Source organism: Harpia harpyja, chromosome 5, assembly GCF_026419915.1.
Source record: "Harpia harpyja isolate bHarHar1 chromosome 5, bHarHar1 primary haplotype, whole genome shotgun sequence".
NCBI classification, from domain to species: domain Eukaryota; kingdom Metazoa; phylum Chordata; class Aves; order Accipitriformes; family Accipitridae; genus Harpia; species Harpia harpyja.
This window is the reverse complement of record NC_068944.1, coordinates 32,252,254-32,270,021: the sequence shown is the minus strand read 5'-3', so window position 1 is coordinate 32,270,021 and position 17,768 is coordinate 32,252,254. Positions and strand designations below refer to the sequence as shown.

The window sequence follows — 17,768 nt, the reverse complement described above, 5'->3', positions numbered from 1 at the left end:
AGGCACAGGGGGAGCCGCAGCCACAGTTGGCTCCTTCCTCCCTCTTCCCCCAAGTCATCATCACCATGTTGCGTTTGCCTGTCACATTATACACCGCCGAGGTCTTTGTGGGTCCTTTTATTTAAAGCGATCGTGCGCACAACACACCCTGCCGGGTCGGTGTCGTTCTCCTCCTCGTCCTCCTCGTCCCCACCGTCCCCCTCCGGGCCGCCGCGGCGGGTTTGGGGTGGGCTATTGTCCCGCCGCCGCCGCCGCCGCTCCGGCCATTGTGCCGGGCCCCGCCGCCCCGGGCAGCGGCCCCCCGCCGCCGGCGGGGCTGATCGATAGCGCACGGGGGTAGCCTGCCTGGCACAAAGCCAAGCGTGGCGCCGGTCGGTGATTTGGGGGGGTTTCCCCGGGATATCAGTTGTTGGGTTTGGTTTGTTTGTTTTTTTTTTTTAATTTTTTTTTTATTGTTAGCGCGCAGCCCTTGAGCCGCCGAGCCGCACGACTGTCCCCGGCTGGCTGGGAAGCGCCGGCTGCGATAGTAACGGCGGCGGGGGGAGAGGATGGATGCTCAACAAAGGGAGAGAGGGTTCCGCATGACCGAAGGAAGGGTGTTATTTTGTTCCTCTTGCTGAGGGTTGCACGGGTCTCGCAGCCATAAGGCTTAAAACTCAATTTGATGCGCTAGGCTAGCGTGGCATCCCCCGGCAGGCGCTGGAGCTGCAGAGCTCGGTGCAGGTCTGACAGCGGGAGAGCTATTATGCTTGGTGGTGGCAGAAGCGATAGATTTTCCTATGTAAGAAGATGGGGACTGTTGGCTGCAAGTAGGTTTTGCCTATTGAACTCTCTTAAATGTACCATTATTCTTACTTCTTACGCTCGGGGTCACGCAAGCTAAGCTTCTTTTGTCTGTGCGTGGGGCGGGTGGGGAAGGGGGAGCTGAGAACGGAAACCCGGCAATTAAAAATATCCCTGCCTGGGCATTTGGCTTGGGTGAGCAATATTCTCTCTCTCTCTTTTCTTTTTTTTTTTCTTTTTTTTTTGAGTGGTAGCTTATTCTGACCTAACGGGAAGGCTGCTGGGTGGCGCAGCAAAGGGGGCTTCTTGGAAAGTATTCTGGGTTGGGTTGTGACGTAGGCTGCCGGGGAAATCTGCCGCTCTCTGCCTCGCTGAAGTCATAAACCTGGGCATTCCCAGGGGCCGGCTTGTATTTGCCCCCTTGTCATCAGTGCCGTCATGCCTGCGAGGAGGCAGAGGTGGGAAATTAATTTTAAGGAGTTTACAAATATGAAGATGGAAAGTGAAAGAGGAGCTCTGGACAGAGTTTGTTCCCTCTCTATGGTTTTTATTCACCGAAACGTTCTAGGTCTGCCTAACCTTCAGGTTATTTGCCAGATTTCTGTTCTACCATTAGATGACTGATTGCTAATCTCTGACCCCAGAGGGTACTGTAGATACAATTTATAACGAAAATGTTGTCTAAAGCAGAAGTCTCCAATTAGGTCGATATTTTTTAATGTCTCTTCTACTTACTGAAATAATAATTTTGGAGATCCAGTAGGCAAGATCGTTTGTTCCTAAGACTACCCTTTTCACTGCAGGCTCAAAACTGTAAGCAAATTCAGTATTTTTTTTTTAATTACATTGACTACGCTACTAAATAAAAAGGCTAACCTATATTTCACATGATAGAATTTTAAAAATTAGGTGCTGTTCTGGACCTCTGAAACACAAGACTCAGTGATGATCAACTTGTCTATTTTCTCTCACCTTTGCTAGGCCATGAAAGCCTGGAGTCCCACCTTGCATCCCCTCTTCTAGTTTATTTTCAGATCAAATAATCAAAATTTTAAAATCCTAATAAAATAAGGATGCTTGCTAATAAAATCAAGAAAGGAAAGTTAGCATGACCTGTCCTGAATATCTGTACATTACTTGAACAATGACATATAAACCCTTACAGAAAACGTCTTGCATGTAGGTAAAATTCCCTCCTGCTGGCCAACATCAATCTGTTATCCAACATAAATGAGAAAAGGTGACACTCAGCACTCTCATACAACATTCAGCTCTGAGAAACAAATGCTGCCCCCCCTCCTAAACCCATGAATCTGGTGTCACTATCCCATCACAGGAGGCAGAGGAGTATTTAAGTAGGGTGGCAATGGTTTGTATGAGCTATTGCCAGGGCAGGGGCAGCACCTGCCAGGTGCTGAAGGCTCAGAAACAACCCCTTTGACATGACAGGGATGCAGCCCCTGGCCCACAGAAAGCCAGTGGCAAAGCTCCTATTGACTTCAAGAGGCCTAGGGTTTCACCCTACCGGGAATGATAAGTTACCAGGGGGAAAGATGGGATTTTCATCAGACAGTAATTGTTTGTAAGCCTTGAAAGCCCATTCTCTCATTTCTTTAATTCTTACTAATTATTTAAGAGTTTATTAATTTATGATCATTTAGAAACATCCCCACTGGTTTTTTTTTTCTCTCTCATTGTTATCCCATACATTTGAGCCTGTCCAGTCCGCAGACAGAGCCACAAAGAGTAACAGATCCCCAAACTGTGAATGTCTCCCTCATCCTCTCCCTCTTCTTGTCCATCACTTGATCTCACCATAGGTAAAAGTAATTTCAATTTAATATTAATCCCTGCTGGCAGCATGAGCGCTCCCTCTGCAGTAACAGGATGGATGAAATTACAAGTTGGACTCTACAGTCACAAGCTGGTCAAAAATAAGCAAATATTCAAATACTTCATTAGGAATTATTCTCTCCTTGAAGGTTTAAGATTTGCTGCTCAGCTTTGCTGTCAGCCAGAGAGATTTGCTCCTGATGGTGCTGTAATCCACTGCTGCTGGTAATTAGGCATCATTACTGCTGCGTTAAAGGGAAAGAGAGAAGGAGAGAGGACAGGCTGGGGCTAATTAACTACTTGATTCTAATGAAAGAAAGAGAGCCTGATAGCAACTGGGAGGTTGCACCGGAACAGGCTAGATGTACAACACAGACTTAATTGAAGCAGGGGTGTCTTGCAGTCTCACAGTAGCTGAGGCTTGGTCTACTGTCATATTCTGTGGGCAGTAGTGCATGAGGTATTATTCTGTTTTTCCCCTGCCTGGTTGGGAAGTAGCTCAAAATCACAGGCCTACCTTCAATATCAAGTTTAAGCATGCCAGCAAGGAGAATGCATAGATGATTATATGCTGGCCTAATCTATTTTACGGGTATGGTCTCCTCAAGAGCAACAGGAACAAATCAATTTCTGAATGTTCACATCCCTCTGTGGCCTAGGAGATGCACTTTTGGTCACCAGGCAACAACATCCCCTGCAAAACAGCCATTTTAGGTCTGGAGTGGGACAACACACAGTAAGGTATTCCTATATGCAATCCAGTGAGTATCTCACTTCTGCAACTTTGCAGATTGCTCCTGTTACCACCGTAGGTTTTCTTTTATTAAGCCCAAACTGGGCTTTATGGAAGTAGTGAAATTATGCCTAACCTAGACACACTGTATAAACATGTTAGGCCAATAAATTTGCCACATGGCTGACAGTATCGACTTTTAATGGTTGGTACTTGCAATCCATCAGGAGTCGTGGAACTAATATTTGTAGTATACTATCTTTTCCAATGGTATACATGATTTTTATGGTGGATTTTTTGGTGTGTATTTTCTGCATATTTCTTTAACTGAAACTGTTTATCGATTGGCAACTTGAAAACAAATTTCTTTTCACCACTTTTCTTTCTCTTGCTTGATGTTGTCCATAGACACAAATATGGCTCCTAAAATCAGTCTCGATTTAAAAATAAATTCTAAAATAATGGCCCAAGTTGTATCAGCAGATTCTAAGCAGAACTTTCCTGTAAAAAAGAAGCGCCAAGATGACTGCAGGATACCTCTCACATACAGAATTTACACGGTATTAGCAAACTAATAGAATATAACCTCAAAGGCCAAGTTCAGATTGCTTTTATGTCATTATTAATTTGGAATGACTCCACTGACTTTAATGAAATCTCAAGCCTAATGTATGAATTTTCCTGTGTCTTCTTTTATATTTTCCAACTATAAGCATAGAATGAACTTTCATTCAGAAACCAAATTTTGTTCAGTTTAGTTAAATCTTTAGATGCTCCAGGAGGATCTGGTACCTCTTGGATTGCTGCTAGCAGACCAGTGAGGGTCTTTGCAGGTGTGGGGCTCTACTACTGAATCTGATTACAGGATTTAGGGCTTAAAATTACAGGCCAGTCAGTTCTGTGGAACAGGCTGCATCCCAGCCCACCTCTTGTTCTGTTAGTGGTGAAGAATAGGAGGTGGACGTATGACTTTATGGTTCGTTTGATTTTGTATAAATGACTTTGTTTATGAACAATAGAAGAAACAGATCACAGTATAGATAGCTTATATGTCAAAATACGGTGCTTTAAATTATGTTTTAAATTGTTCATTATTTTAGGGTATTTTATAGCAATCTGAAAATATGCAGCTTTGCTTCATTGCATTCCTCCCCATTTTTGTAGCCATCAATATAAAAAATGAATAAAAGTGTTTGTCAAATATATATTGGTAGCTCTGTAGCCTACTGAACTGCCAACACATAATGGCAGTAAGTACCACAGAAAGGTGATGCTGAGGGTGAGCTACAATTTATCCCAAGGTACAATTCTGCAGTAGTTTACAGTCCCGTTAAATGCACCTTCCAGGCTCAGAAGTGGTATTTGAGCCTTGCCATATCCACCCCGTTTTAACTGCCCACCACATTTTCCTTAACCCCTGTTCAGGTCTGCAGAGCTTCGTCTCCTCTGGTTACCCACAGCCTCTGCCCTGCCATTTGCAGACCTCCCAGTGGACTCAGTGAGGAGGGATGCTGGTGAATCAGACAGACAGTGCTGGAAAATGGTCATAGCAGATGGAACAAAACCGGTTGAGTTGGCAACTCTGCCATGCAGCCATTCAGTGAAGTGTTCATGAATAAAGAGAATAACCCTGTCCCAAAATTTAAAGATGTTCAAGCGGCCATATGTAAGACGCCATCTCCACATGCGTGTGTGAGAGAGAGGCAAAGGGAGACGAGATCTGAGATTTCTTGGTAACAATGTTGAGCTAGAATTTTCCAAAGAACTATGAGCCAAAGAGAGCAAATTTTTAAAGAGGGAGCATTTTAAAGTGCTGCTTCTGTAACATTAGAAACTGTTAACGATACTTTAGAAACATTAAATAGGGTGTAGCAATACCATAACAAAACCTACTACTGATACATCCATCCCATGCATACAATGAGACAGGACGACAGATTCAGTGCTATCCCCTGGTAAAGGCCAGGCTTGTAGCTCAAAAGCCCCAATCTTTCCAGTCATACAAAATAAAACATCCCACTTTAATTTTCATGCTGCTATGAACCTTTGCTGAGAAGACTGAGGCAACAGTGAGCTTGGTTCTTTGCTGTCTTACCTCAGCCTCTTGTCAGCGAAGCTGCACTGGATTCAGTCATGATGCAGTGTGGTAGGGACTCCAGCTCAGACACTTCAGCCCTGATTTTCTTTAGATGTACCTAGTGTTGTTTCTGTGGCTACATAGCTATGTGATCAGTAGGAAATAAGCAGGCATTTGCTAGCAGGTTAGTGCTAAAATGGGCTGATGGGCATCAGTACAGCATAATGGGACTTTTCCTGATCTTTTTACAGAGAAAGTTTCTTTCCCTTAACTTCTGGGGTGATCACAATTGCTCTTGTTCAATGATCTAGACGGAAAGGAGACATAGTCCGGAGAGACTATACACATATGGGCACAGAAGGACTCCATGTAGAAAGGGCTTATCATGCAAACAGGGCCCTGGGGGAACAGGGCTAGTGTTAGTGCTGGACGAATGTTAATGGAGTTAATGATTCAAATTTCATTTTATGCTACAGAAATAAATTAAAATTGGCTGACATTGAACCATGCATTTTTTGGTCTGCTGTTGAAAGGAGGCAACCAGCAGCTATTGGGTTTGGTCTGAAGGAAGCTATTTGGGTCCTGATCTTTCCCCATATGCAGGATACACCTGTTGAGAGTTTGCTGGTAAAAGAGGAACAAAACAAGCAGGGCAAATGTTGAGGAGAGATATAAATGAGGTAGATGTGGAGAAAGATCATGAGACAGCATGACAGGAAACACTCTCCAGGAGCATCATACCAGATTCTGCAGCCTCCCATGCACCACAGAGCATCACAGGAATCTTTTGTTCCTTGTTGAGTAGGTTGACCCTGGTCAACACAGCCTCCAAAATGAGTAGAGCTTTCCAGGACGTAAAAGATGTTTTTATCTTGTTATGTCATTTTAAACCTGCCAGAAGCCTCTCTGACTTTAGAAAACTCAGGAGGTATTAACTGGTGCATGATAGTTGTTTGCATTGTCCTGCAGCAGCACTGAAAATGATCCTGTAGCTTTCTTAAATTACCTTTTTGTTCTATTTAAATAGATGAGCCTTGAAACCTTACAGTTCCACTAGCAAGGTATTTTTTAATGGTTTATAAACATAAAATAACCAGGTAGGCACTGCCAATATCCAGGAGAGACTTGCTACAAGTTATGGCATTGAGCATTCTTCTGGATGCAAATGGATTTTCTTAGCCATGATCAACTTTATCACAGACAGTTGTACAGGCTTCTAACTGCTTATTCAATAACTCTGCAAGCTGCAAACCCTGACAGTTACTATGTGCATCTGCAGGGATTACAGCTAGTTGTTGAAATTGAATTGTAGGGTTTGAACCATTTAGTTGTATATGTGGATACTCTTCAACTTAAGGGGCTATCTGTAGTGAACATTTTACTTAATAAATCTGATCTATGTTAGACTTAACCTCAAGTAAAGACTTTTTTCAGAAATAAATATTCTGTATAGACTTGGAAGGACAATTTTTATTAAATGACCTACTTGAGCCTAGGATGAAACCTTATTCAACCTTTTTCACTTGAGTGCCTGTAATTAAGCTCCTCTGGGAAATGAGAGGTTTTACATATTACATTGCCAGTAAGGTCTGTGCATCTGAAAGTTTTGTAAATTTTGTTACCCCAAAGTTTTTAGTATGACAAGACATGGATGCTATAACATTTTGACTGTAGTGAAGAAAATTTAAGAGGTGAGGTCACTTGCACTTAAATGACTTACGACTCTAACTCACCATACAACTTTTAAATGCGTACATCATGTGATTGCTCTCTTTGTTGCCTCTGGACTAATACCAGTACCAATACTGCAGGTGGATTTTGTAGAAAACTTGTTCAAGGCAGATCCAGAGCTGAAGTAGCTGCCACTAAATCGTGACCTACCTGTAGGGTAAAGTAGCACTGTATTAGCAGATGGGAAATCAAACTTGTGAATGGACTAATGCTCACTAGCCTGAGCTGATAGAAGATGAGTAACAAGCAAGTAATTATACAAGTATTGAGATACAGTAAGAGAAGAACAGCTAAGGTATGGCCAGAGGTTTCAGCAGACAGGAAAGACAAGGAGCATAAAAAGGTTTCACAGAACTTCATTTTTCAGCGTGTATCTTCTCTATTGTAGGCAATGAGGAAATACCTGTCCTGGGTTTACATTTCTCAGGTGATGAAACTGAAGACTGGCCAGAAATAGAGAAATAAAAAAAGAGATGATGGAAAATCAAGGTATTAAACTGCAGTGCATCACCAGGACTAATACAAATCCAAGAACACTGAAGAATGAAGTAACTAAAACATTATTAAAATCTGTCATTTGCCACTATATATGGCAATGATACTGGAGGATGGCAAAAAATGTACTAGAAAGAGAAAAAACAAGGTGGTAAAGATAGCTCATAGAAATGACAGACCAGTGAACCATATTTCAACACCAGAAAAAAAAAGGCAATAAGAAAATCATTAAAAATAGAGTTAAGTGTCAATATGAACTGTACCTGGTTGGTGCAACTAGTTTGGATTTTGTAAGGGTTAATTATGTTCCTCTAGCCTGTCACGTTCAGAAGTCTTTTGGAAACAGTTTTCAGGTGAAACTTTGCTTCTGGCTTCCTTCTGAAATGAAACCAATCTGATACTGACTTTATTAAAGCAGGGGTGAAACTTTGGCTATGGTGACAAATTAAAGCTGGTGAAGAGTTGGGAAACCATAGGAAGTGTTTGAGAGCTATACAAATGCAGTCCGATGTGCGTATATACGCACACATAAGTATATACGTATACATATACACACATAAACTGAGACAAATGAAGGAGTTTCAACACTGGATGGAAATGCAAATTAATTAGGTTAAGCAAGTCAAGGAAGAATGGGAGGGAAAATAGAAATATCATAACAAAGGAAAAAAGGAGAAATCATGGCAGGCAGAATTCCCTACAGACCATTGCCAGATAATTTACATTTTATGCCATTGTGACATTAGCTTTTTGAAAGAAAAGGAAGAATTCAAGCTTTTCAATCACATGTAAAATGTATAGAATTAGTATAACATCTTAAGGGAAATATTTAGGAATAATTTCAAACAAATCAATAAGCATCTCTTCAATAAGCATAGCAGGTATATCAAAAATTGGCATTAGGAAAAGTGTAGAGAATAATATTGAAAACTTATTCTTCTCATTAATTAAATGGTATGTGCTCGCCTTTAATAACATGCTTAGTGTATTTATCTCATCTCTAAAAGGTCATGATAGATGAGAGGTCCAGGGAAGGTAACTAAGCTAATTAAAGAAAAGGGGTACTTATAAGAGGAATAGATTTTAATGGTTATATCACCCAGAAAGATGAACGTTAAAGAACACGCACAGTAGAAACCAGACATGTAAAGAGGTAGAAAGAAGCTGAGAGAAATGGTGTGGTGTAAATACTGATGAACAGCAGAGATAGAAAATTCAGCAGCCACCCTTTTTATTCCTACTCCATCTTCTAAGACTCTTTTGACAACCATCTCAAAAGGTAAATTCAAAGCTAGGCCATTGTTTCATAACCCGCAGTGTTGGGAGTGGAAAGTCTGCATTGCAGCCCCTAGAGAAACTCTGATTGATTCAGCCAAAATTTCTTCCAAGGATTTTGCAAGAGAATGATAGTTCCGTGGCTCTTGTAAGGATGTAGTATGCTCTTCACGTCAGTTCAGCTTTGCTGGCTGGAGCAGAAGTCAGGACAAGGTTATGTTCCTGCCCTTCCCACTCTGTGCCCCTGGGAGCACGGGCATTGGTGATGGATGGCACTTACCTGCTGCCTTGCTGTTACCTGGTCTCTTGCAGCATCTGCCCAGGTGTTTTCCTGTAAAGTGTCTATCAATCAGGGTTAGTCATGTTGCAGCCCATAGAGTCAACACAAGGAAAGACTTGTGGAGGGTGGTGAAATCCCAGCATCTTCTCAGCCCTTTCCCCTTTGTACTGAATTTTAATATTGCTGGTGGTCTCAGCCTTCATGCTCTTGTTTCATGAATAGATTATTAAGCTTTAGGTATGTGTTCTTAGGTTGGCCGAAGCTAGCAGAGGAAAATAATTTGGTCATTATAGCACAATACACCTGCAGTTAGAGATTTATTTGTTTATTTACTAGTTACTGAGCTCTGAAACATCTTTTGCAGACTCCCTTGGAGACTGGGACTAGATGGTTCGTTCATCAGTTTGGCTGTAGCAGTTTCTATGGCTCATTGCTGTACTGATATTACTAGTCTGGAGGAAGGAAGGAGACCATCAAGTTTCTGAGCTGCAACTCTATCCTATGTGGACTGGTGCATGAGAGTATTGTGGTTTCCACAGAACGTTTGCGATGTATCATCACCTCTGTTTTCCAATTTGCTCCACTTGTGATGAGAAGTAATGTGCTGTTTTCACCTCCATATTTTTGTCTACTTGTGCTAGTTTTTTTGTGTGTATTTGTTGCAGCTATTACCAAACTCTTACTATGGTGGGAAGAAAAGAAAAAGAGAGCAGAATTATTAGAGAATTAATTGCAAATATGAGAGGAAATTAGCTCATTCAAATGACAATTTCTGGAAGACTTTGCTTTTGACCACTCTGACCAGCAAGTGTGGCACATACATAATTAGATGACTCGTCCCATTGCATTTCTCAAGAAACTGCAGTGGAAAACAAAAAGAGTGTAACTCTTCCTTTTCTCCCTTAATCTAGTCATAGTCACAATTTTTTTTTTTATGACATCTTTTGATAACCTTTATCTTTTTATATTCTGAGAGTTCAGCAAAGTCCCACGGCCATGGTTGCCATAATACTAAAATATTTCATATGTAGCGAGCAAACAGCTCAGCCTTCTTTTAATGAGTGCTATATTCCAATTCCAGGCATCCGTCTAAAACTTGTAGTTCAGACAGACCACATCTTTTACCCCTTTTCTTCTCAATTTGGGCTTATCCAACAAAGAGATGGGATAGTAAGTTCTGTATGGATGCAGCAGCAAGACCCAGAACTTCTCAAAAAGACATATGTTGTAAACTCATTGTACTTTGACCCTGCTTTTTTAGAAAACCTACACAGATCCTCTGCTGTGTTTTGCCAGTGCACAAGGCCTGGTTATCATTGTTTTGGTGTAACTGAGAGTTGAATTGGGAATACGGTGAGCTTTCAAGGCGTTAAATTTGCACCGAAGCAAATAATAAAGCAATATAAATAAAGCTGGGTCTAGAGCTGAATAAAGCTGGTTAAAATAAGACTACTTTCTTCCTTTTTAACTGCCCTTCTGTATAGCAAATTCTAGCGTTATTCTCTTCAAATCAGCCCAATTTTGGCAAGATACATCAGACTTTGATGAAACTGAGGAACTGAAAAGATTGTTTTACCTGTATTCCTAACTGAACCTTACAGTTTCAACTTGAAACAAAAGGACTGCTTTCAAAAACTGAGTAGGAAAAAGCATTCCTAAATAGGAGAAAGTGGGTCAAATTTTGTTAGTAATAGTAAGTAAGTAGAACATTTTAATTAATAGAATTCTAACTTATCATTGAACTTTAATGAATTTATACATAATTACCAGGGTGGTTTTTCTAGAAATTTAATTCTTAATAAATGTAAAGTCAGGAAAATTTTCACATATACAGACTTCAAAAATTTTAACAAATTTGCATTATCATGGTTGCTGTAATTTGAGAGCAGGCAAATACACAAAGTACAATATAGATGGTTATGTGAAAATATTTTAAAGTGAATTAGTACTTTGCCTAATAGTTCCAAAGAGTGAACTAAGACCTACAAAAGAGCTGAAAAACTGTAGCTTTAGGTAGTTGGAAGGAGTCAAGCTGTTTAAATCTGTGAGGCTTTGAAGGACCAGTCCTGTCATCCTAAATTGTGCTGGATGAAATGCCCTCCTGGGATAGGACCAGCAGCAGGTCTGTGAATCATTTTTTTGGCACAAAGATTATGCCCCTGTATTGAAGACATAATGCAGCCCTCGGGTGATGCTTAGTCTTTGTAATGGCCAGTACCCAAGGGAGGAGTCCACCCACAAAGCATCCGCCATGTGCACTCAACACCCCGATCAGTTGGTATCGGTTGACTAGGTGGCAATGACTGAATTCTCAATAGGATATGTTCAGATGAAGTTTTTGTATTTGCAAAGAATAATTACCCATAACTGCTCTCTGTTTTGCCACAGTATATCCCAATGTGCTAGACCAGTGCTTAGTAAGTGTATAGACATGTTTATAAAATGTATAAAAATATCTAGAAAGGTGTAGTTACAGCAAGGCCCAATTCAGCTGTAAAATAATACTAGGAGCACCCTGCTCCCACCTCTTTGGTTATAATCTTCTGGTTGCACTCATTGCAATGCACTGTACAGACAGTTCTCCGTTATAGAAGTCCCCATATTCTGATTGTTTAGGGATGGAAAAACCAAACTGGAGAATGGGCTTGATCTTAGTCCTTTAAACTCTCCATATATTTGTCGACTGAAAGTGCATCTCTCATCTTGTCCTCTTCCCAACTAAACATACACAACACACACTCACTGTCAATTACACTGTTGAGGTTGTTTGTTTGCTTAAGTATTCTCCCCTTTCTACGGATATTGCATTAGGACATCTGCTATGGGGAGAATTCAGCTCTCTTTGCCTTTTCCCTCTTTGAACTATATTTGCATTAGAGCAATCCTGCTTCTAATAAGAGTGGAAGAAAAGTGAGATGAGAGAACAAATGGAGTAAAGCGTTAAAGCCAATCAACTATAAACAAACTTTGGCTTAATAGCGCCCTATGAGCTCATCCTGAAGCAAGAAAGTCAGCTTTGGGAGAGGTGGAGGCTGGGGAAAGTAAAATAAGCACGGAAAACTCATATCATGCATATAACAACAACAACAACAATAATGAAGTAAACCAGGTAAAAGGAGGCTGATGCTTCCTGTTAATTTGGTAATAAAGCTACTATTGATCTTCAAAACCAGTATTTAAGCAGCTAAGCATACCTGTTGGCCACCTATAAGCACAGAACAACCTTAAGATACTAACTACCTAACAATTAAAACTGCCCGGAAAATGTGAGGAAGATGGAACATGATTTTTTGGGGGTATTTTTCATGGAAATTTGATTTCAGCAAGATTTTTAATAAATTCTATGCCTGTTCCCCAGCATTTATTTCAAATTGGAGTTTATTAGTCAACATTTAATTTAATGAGTATCACAGCATGACATAGCAGAAAGTAGCTAAGCAGAATGTTGCTAGACACTAAAAAGCTTGTTGTTATACAAATATGCAAATAATTAATATAGGTGCTAGATACACCTCTCAATTTGAATTTGAATGTGTTCGCCATTGTGTCATAGCCCCAATATCTATGTGGTGTCTGCAGCACTACGTATTTTCCTTGATCCTTGTCATTTGTCTTTGCTGCTGCAGATTATTATTTACTAATAGGCAGAGAACAGTTTTTTTCCTTGCGTTGCCTTTACTTCCAGACCTCGAGGCCTGCTGTTTCTCATTTTGAATTCCAATCCAACGGCAGGTGCCCAGATTCAAATGTATATTATCTATGGGCAGTAGGATCAGCCCGTTTGTGTAACATCCGTTGAACTGAACCACTCACTGTGCTGGCTGCATTTTAATATTGTTAATCTTTCTTTGGAAGGCACGCTATTTTGGTGAGCAACCAAATGCAGTCTAAGCTGCACTCAAGAGGAGATCTACAAATGGGTTTCTAAATCTAGGCTTCTGTAAAATTAAAAAAAAACAAAACAGAAAACTTAAAAACATGTAACTGGAGAATCTATTAGGTCCAATCCACCCACAACCATCTGGACCAGTAAGTTATCTATCTTATTTATCTAAACAAAACTTTGGACATGACATGAGCAGAAATGAGGTGAATAAGTTGAGCTGAAATAATTAATCTTGTAAAATGTCCGAGGCCAAGAAGGCCGATTTTAAGAATTGCTGAATGACATTACCATAATAATGGGAAATAGACCATTTTAAAGGCAAAACCCTGTTCCCAGTAAAGTCAATAGCAAAATCCCACTGACTACAATAGTACTGGGATTGGTCTGCTAAGTAGCAAACCATGCTTTAAAAAGATCAATACTTCAATTTTACAAGGTAATATGGATAGCAGTATAGTTGCCTATTATCAGACCCCATAGTCTGTGGATTTTCTCTCTCTAATAATACCGAGGTTCAGCACCTATCTTATGAATCATCGAAAGACATAAGCTGTTTCAAAGCATTTCCCCTGCCCCTAGCCGAGAAAGCTCTCCAGAGGCAGGCTACGCCGCACGGAGCGTGCCTCCATCAGCGCCGCACCGTAAGGATTGCTCTGAAATGAATGACTGCCTCGCTTGAAAAAAAAAATGGCATTAATTGCTGCGGATCTTGCTGTAGCATTTGATGCACAGAACTTCAATTCCAATTCTTAATACGTGTCAACAGAAACGCCCTTGAAGGGGTCAGGTTTTCATTTCAAACCACGCCACAGAAAACACTGGCGACAGTTTTATTTTGTATTTTCCTTTTACGTTTCAAGCGTTGCAGTGCTGTGATTCAAAACAGAGCCGTATCCCATACGTTCATCTTTACACAAAGGATATGCATCGATTTTAACAGAAACAGAGACAGACTTTGGGGAAGGGGCTGCCTTTTTCCACACCGGCAACGCAAGGCCAGCCAGAACGCTGTATTTTTATTCCCTGAAGCTCAAACCGTCCCTTGCAATACAGCGCGTTTTCCAAGCCCCTCCGCCCCGGGGCACGCCGTACCCCCAAATCTGTGCGTGATGGGAGCTAAAGCGCTGAGAGGCCGCGTGTGCCGTGCCCCCCCCCCGCCGCCCCCGGGGCTGCGGGGCGGGCGGAAGGCGCGGTGACCGTGACTCCATCGGACATAATGAGCGCGGCCGTTCGGCAGCCGGCAGGCATTCCCTTCACCCCTCCCCCTGCAGCCATATGGTGCCGTAAACAACCGCCGCGCCGTGCGGGGTTGGGTGGGTGGTGGTGTCCTTCCCCCCCCCCCTCCGGCTTCTCCCCGCGCTGCACAGGCCGCGGGTCTCTCCCGGGGGCGCCGGCCGGTGCTCCGGAGCGCCCCGCCCCGGGCGCCCCTTGCCGGGCACGGCGTTGGGGCGGGGGGCGGCGGCGGGCGCGGACGGCTGCGGAGGGGCCATCTGCCGCGGCCCGGGGTCCGGGGCCGCCCCGCGGGAGGCAGCCCGGGCCGCGACGCCAGCTGGGTGCGGGGGCTCCCTCAGGGGCGAGGAGGGGACGGGGGCGAGGGCCGCGCCGCCGCTTCCCCCCGTGTCCCCCCCGCCCGCACCCCAGCCCGGTGCCGGCTCCGCCGCCGCCGCGGCTCCATTAATTGATTGAGGGCCTGGGCTGGCATTGAGGGCACGGGGGAGGGGGGAGCGGGGACAGGGTGCGGCTGTGCCGCCATCGCCTCCCCCCGCCCACCCCCCCCGCCTGTTCCTATGGTAACCGTGAAATACCGCCGGGACGGACACACACACACACACACACTCGCACACCCGCTCCTCACGCCCACTCGCGGAGGGGGAGCTCGGCCGGGCCCGGCCACCGCGCCCTCGGCACCGACCCCCCCGCCGCGCCGCGCGGTTCCCATGGCGACGGGCTGCCGCAGCACCTGTGCGGCCGCCGCCCAGGCGGCGCAGAGCGGCCCCCGCCCGGCCATCGGCCCCTCGCCTGCCGCCTCGCCCCCGGTCCCCGCCACAGCCCGGCCTGGCTCCCGCCGGGGCTCGCCGCGAGGCTGTGCCAGCCCTCCAGAGAAAGGGCCGCGGTCGGTAGGTCGGCAGGCGCAGCCGCCATCCCGCGGGCCGGTGAGCCTCGGCTGTGCCCCCGCAGTGGGCACCGCCAGCCCCGGGGAGCCATGAGCCAGCACCCGCGCGGTTAAACGTGCTGGCAGGTAATAACGTGAGGTAAAATAGTAGCTCCGGTGTATTTTCAGTGCAGCAAATGCCCTGTGCCACCTCAGCGTGGTGGCTGCTGCTGGCACCGGTAGGGCCCAGAGTAATGCTAGCGCTGGAGATAGGTGGGTCATACCCTCCTCTGTCCCGAGCAGTCGTGTGGGCGGCCGTGGGTGAATTTCTACGCTTAGCCTGCCCCGTTCCTGGCAGAGTATGGGTGCTGGTGCGCGTATGTGGCGATACGGCCGGTACCTATTTCATCAGGGCGGTCCCGGATGCCCGCAGCGCGCTTGCGTTATGGCTGTACAGCCTGCAGACATCACGGGCCTCCAGGAACTAGTGGTTTGACTTAGGGAGGCCCTTGTCGTTGGAAACAAGCCCCAAGTCTCTCAAGTAAATTCACCGTACCATGACGTGATGCCACACGAGACCCTGCTGGCGGATGTAGGGCTGCCCAATGGCACAGCAGCTACAAATACTTGCTGTAAATAGTGACATGTCATGGTTGACATGACTTGAGGTGCAGGGAATGGAAATAAAACCTTGTGCCACTGTCACTTCTGATGTTCACCCTTGCTTCTGCTTTTGCCAGAACCCAGCACTTGAGACACCTCTTGCTTACCAGCCCTGGCACTCTCTTACAATGTGTGCATAGCTGTATGGTATGTAGCATAGTATTTAGTTATAGCTATCGCTGAAAAGTAGCGTTGCTCAACTTTTGGCCCTCAAGGTACTAAACTGGCTATTACAAACAGTCAAAATGTTATGGTACGAAAATGTGGTCTTGGGTCCCTGACGTGCAAATATTAATCTGATGATATACTTTAAAGCCAGGTCTGTCCCTCTAAAGAAGACTTGTGAGCCCCTTCCTCCATGTAGCTGAATGGGGCAGCCCAGGAATTGGGAAAAGGGGATGGATAGGAGGAGTATCCTTAGCCCCACGTACTAGAAGAGGTTTCTGTTTTAGCCATAATATAAGAAAACTATTTTTTATCAGCTTCACTAAGTGCTGGATTGCATGTCATCGAATACAGCTGGAGGACTCCCATTGTCTTTAACTGAACACAGCTGAGACCTAAAAAGATAGTAAAATACCTGACCAATAATAACATCACCCGTGAAAATAAAAATTGGATTCCTTTGTGAAAAACTAACCACAAACCTGCATCTGTGTCCTAAAGACGTTAATGTAAAAAAGCGCAGGAAACCTTCTCTTCCTTTATAGGTGTTAAAATAGCTTAAAAATAGAGTCTTGTCAACTGTTACAATTTCATTGTGAGTCCCATGGTGTTTGTCATTTTTTCTTAAAAAATCCCATCTCCAGTAAATGCTTGTGAAAATTCTACTTTTGTGTTAAAAAAATTACACAAAAATCATTTAGTAATCCCCATAGCTGTATAGAAAAGATTGTCAGTCTTAGCAACAACTCCCCGTCAAATCTCAAAATCTCTCAAGGGCCATGGGTATTTCATTATCAGCCTTTTGACTGATGAGTGTATAAAATGCTAGTGGTTAGTGTGGTTCTAGAGACTGATACTGTTGATTTATAAACCATGAATGGTCTTGCAGACTGCTGTTTGAGAACTTTCACTTTAAACTCTGCCAATGTCCCAAGTAGACCCTGTAGACTTAGAACCAAGGAAATAAAACAAGTGTGTTTTTTCCTAAATCATAAGATTTTTCAGACCAATTTAATGATTTTCCATACCCTATTTCATTAATGGAAATATCAGTTAAGTAATTATTCTTAAAAAAAGGCCATAAATATGAAAGATGAGAAAATGAAAGATATAATTTCAGCAGAATCTTTTCAACATAATGCCTAGTAAGCTCTTCAAAAAAAATTTCAGAAGGTGCTCAAAATAACAAAAACAGACTAAAATTTAATTACAGAGATAGGAACACTGAATACATCTTAAATTATATAAAGCTCAGCCTCATAATAGGGGAGTCTAGAAGCTTCAGTTTCTGAAGTTTACAAATCATTGTAAAAGCTTAATATGAAAAAAAATTGCATGAGTATGCTATACCATAAAGCAAGCTCTGCAAAAGGAGAGCGTTCTAGTAAATGCCTTGCTGAAGACCGTATTTCCCAGGTGCCATCTCATCAAAACCGGGAGGCATTCCTTCTGCTGCAGTACAGGAGCACAGGAGGATCAAATGTGAAAGCAACATCAATGCCATTATTTCTTGGCCCCATAATTCTAATAGGTTGACTTCTGTGGGACCAAAAATGCAGAATACATTGCTACAATACCTACAGCATCAATAACTTGCAGGAATTAATTCAGAGATTTTTGTATAGCTTGAGTTATACATCAGTTGAGCTAATCATAATGGTTCCTTCTAAACCATTATGATCACCACCACCATAAAAAGAAGCATGGCCAGCAGGTCAAGGGAGGTGATTCTGCCCCTCTACTCTGCTCTGCTGA

The 17,768-nt window shown here is 43.3% G+C and overlaps 1 protein-coding gene across 4 annotated transcripts in view; it reads left to right on the top strand.

Moving 5' to 3' along the window:
• NOL4 (nucleolar protein 4) overlaps positions 1 to 17,768 on the top strand; it is a 201,571-nt gene that overhangs the window by 2,011 nt on the left and 181,792 nt on the right. The window contains exon 1 of one of the 4 annotated variants that reach the window (XM_052788052.1): positions 441 to 809. The exons of the other annotated variants lie outside the window; for them this stretch is intronic. The gene's annotated coding sequence lies outside the window, so the exon portion shown is untranslated. Of the gene's footprint in view, positions 1 to 440; positions 810 to 17,768 lie in introns of those variants that run through there. 4 annotated transcript variants of the gene reach the window in all.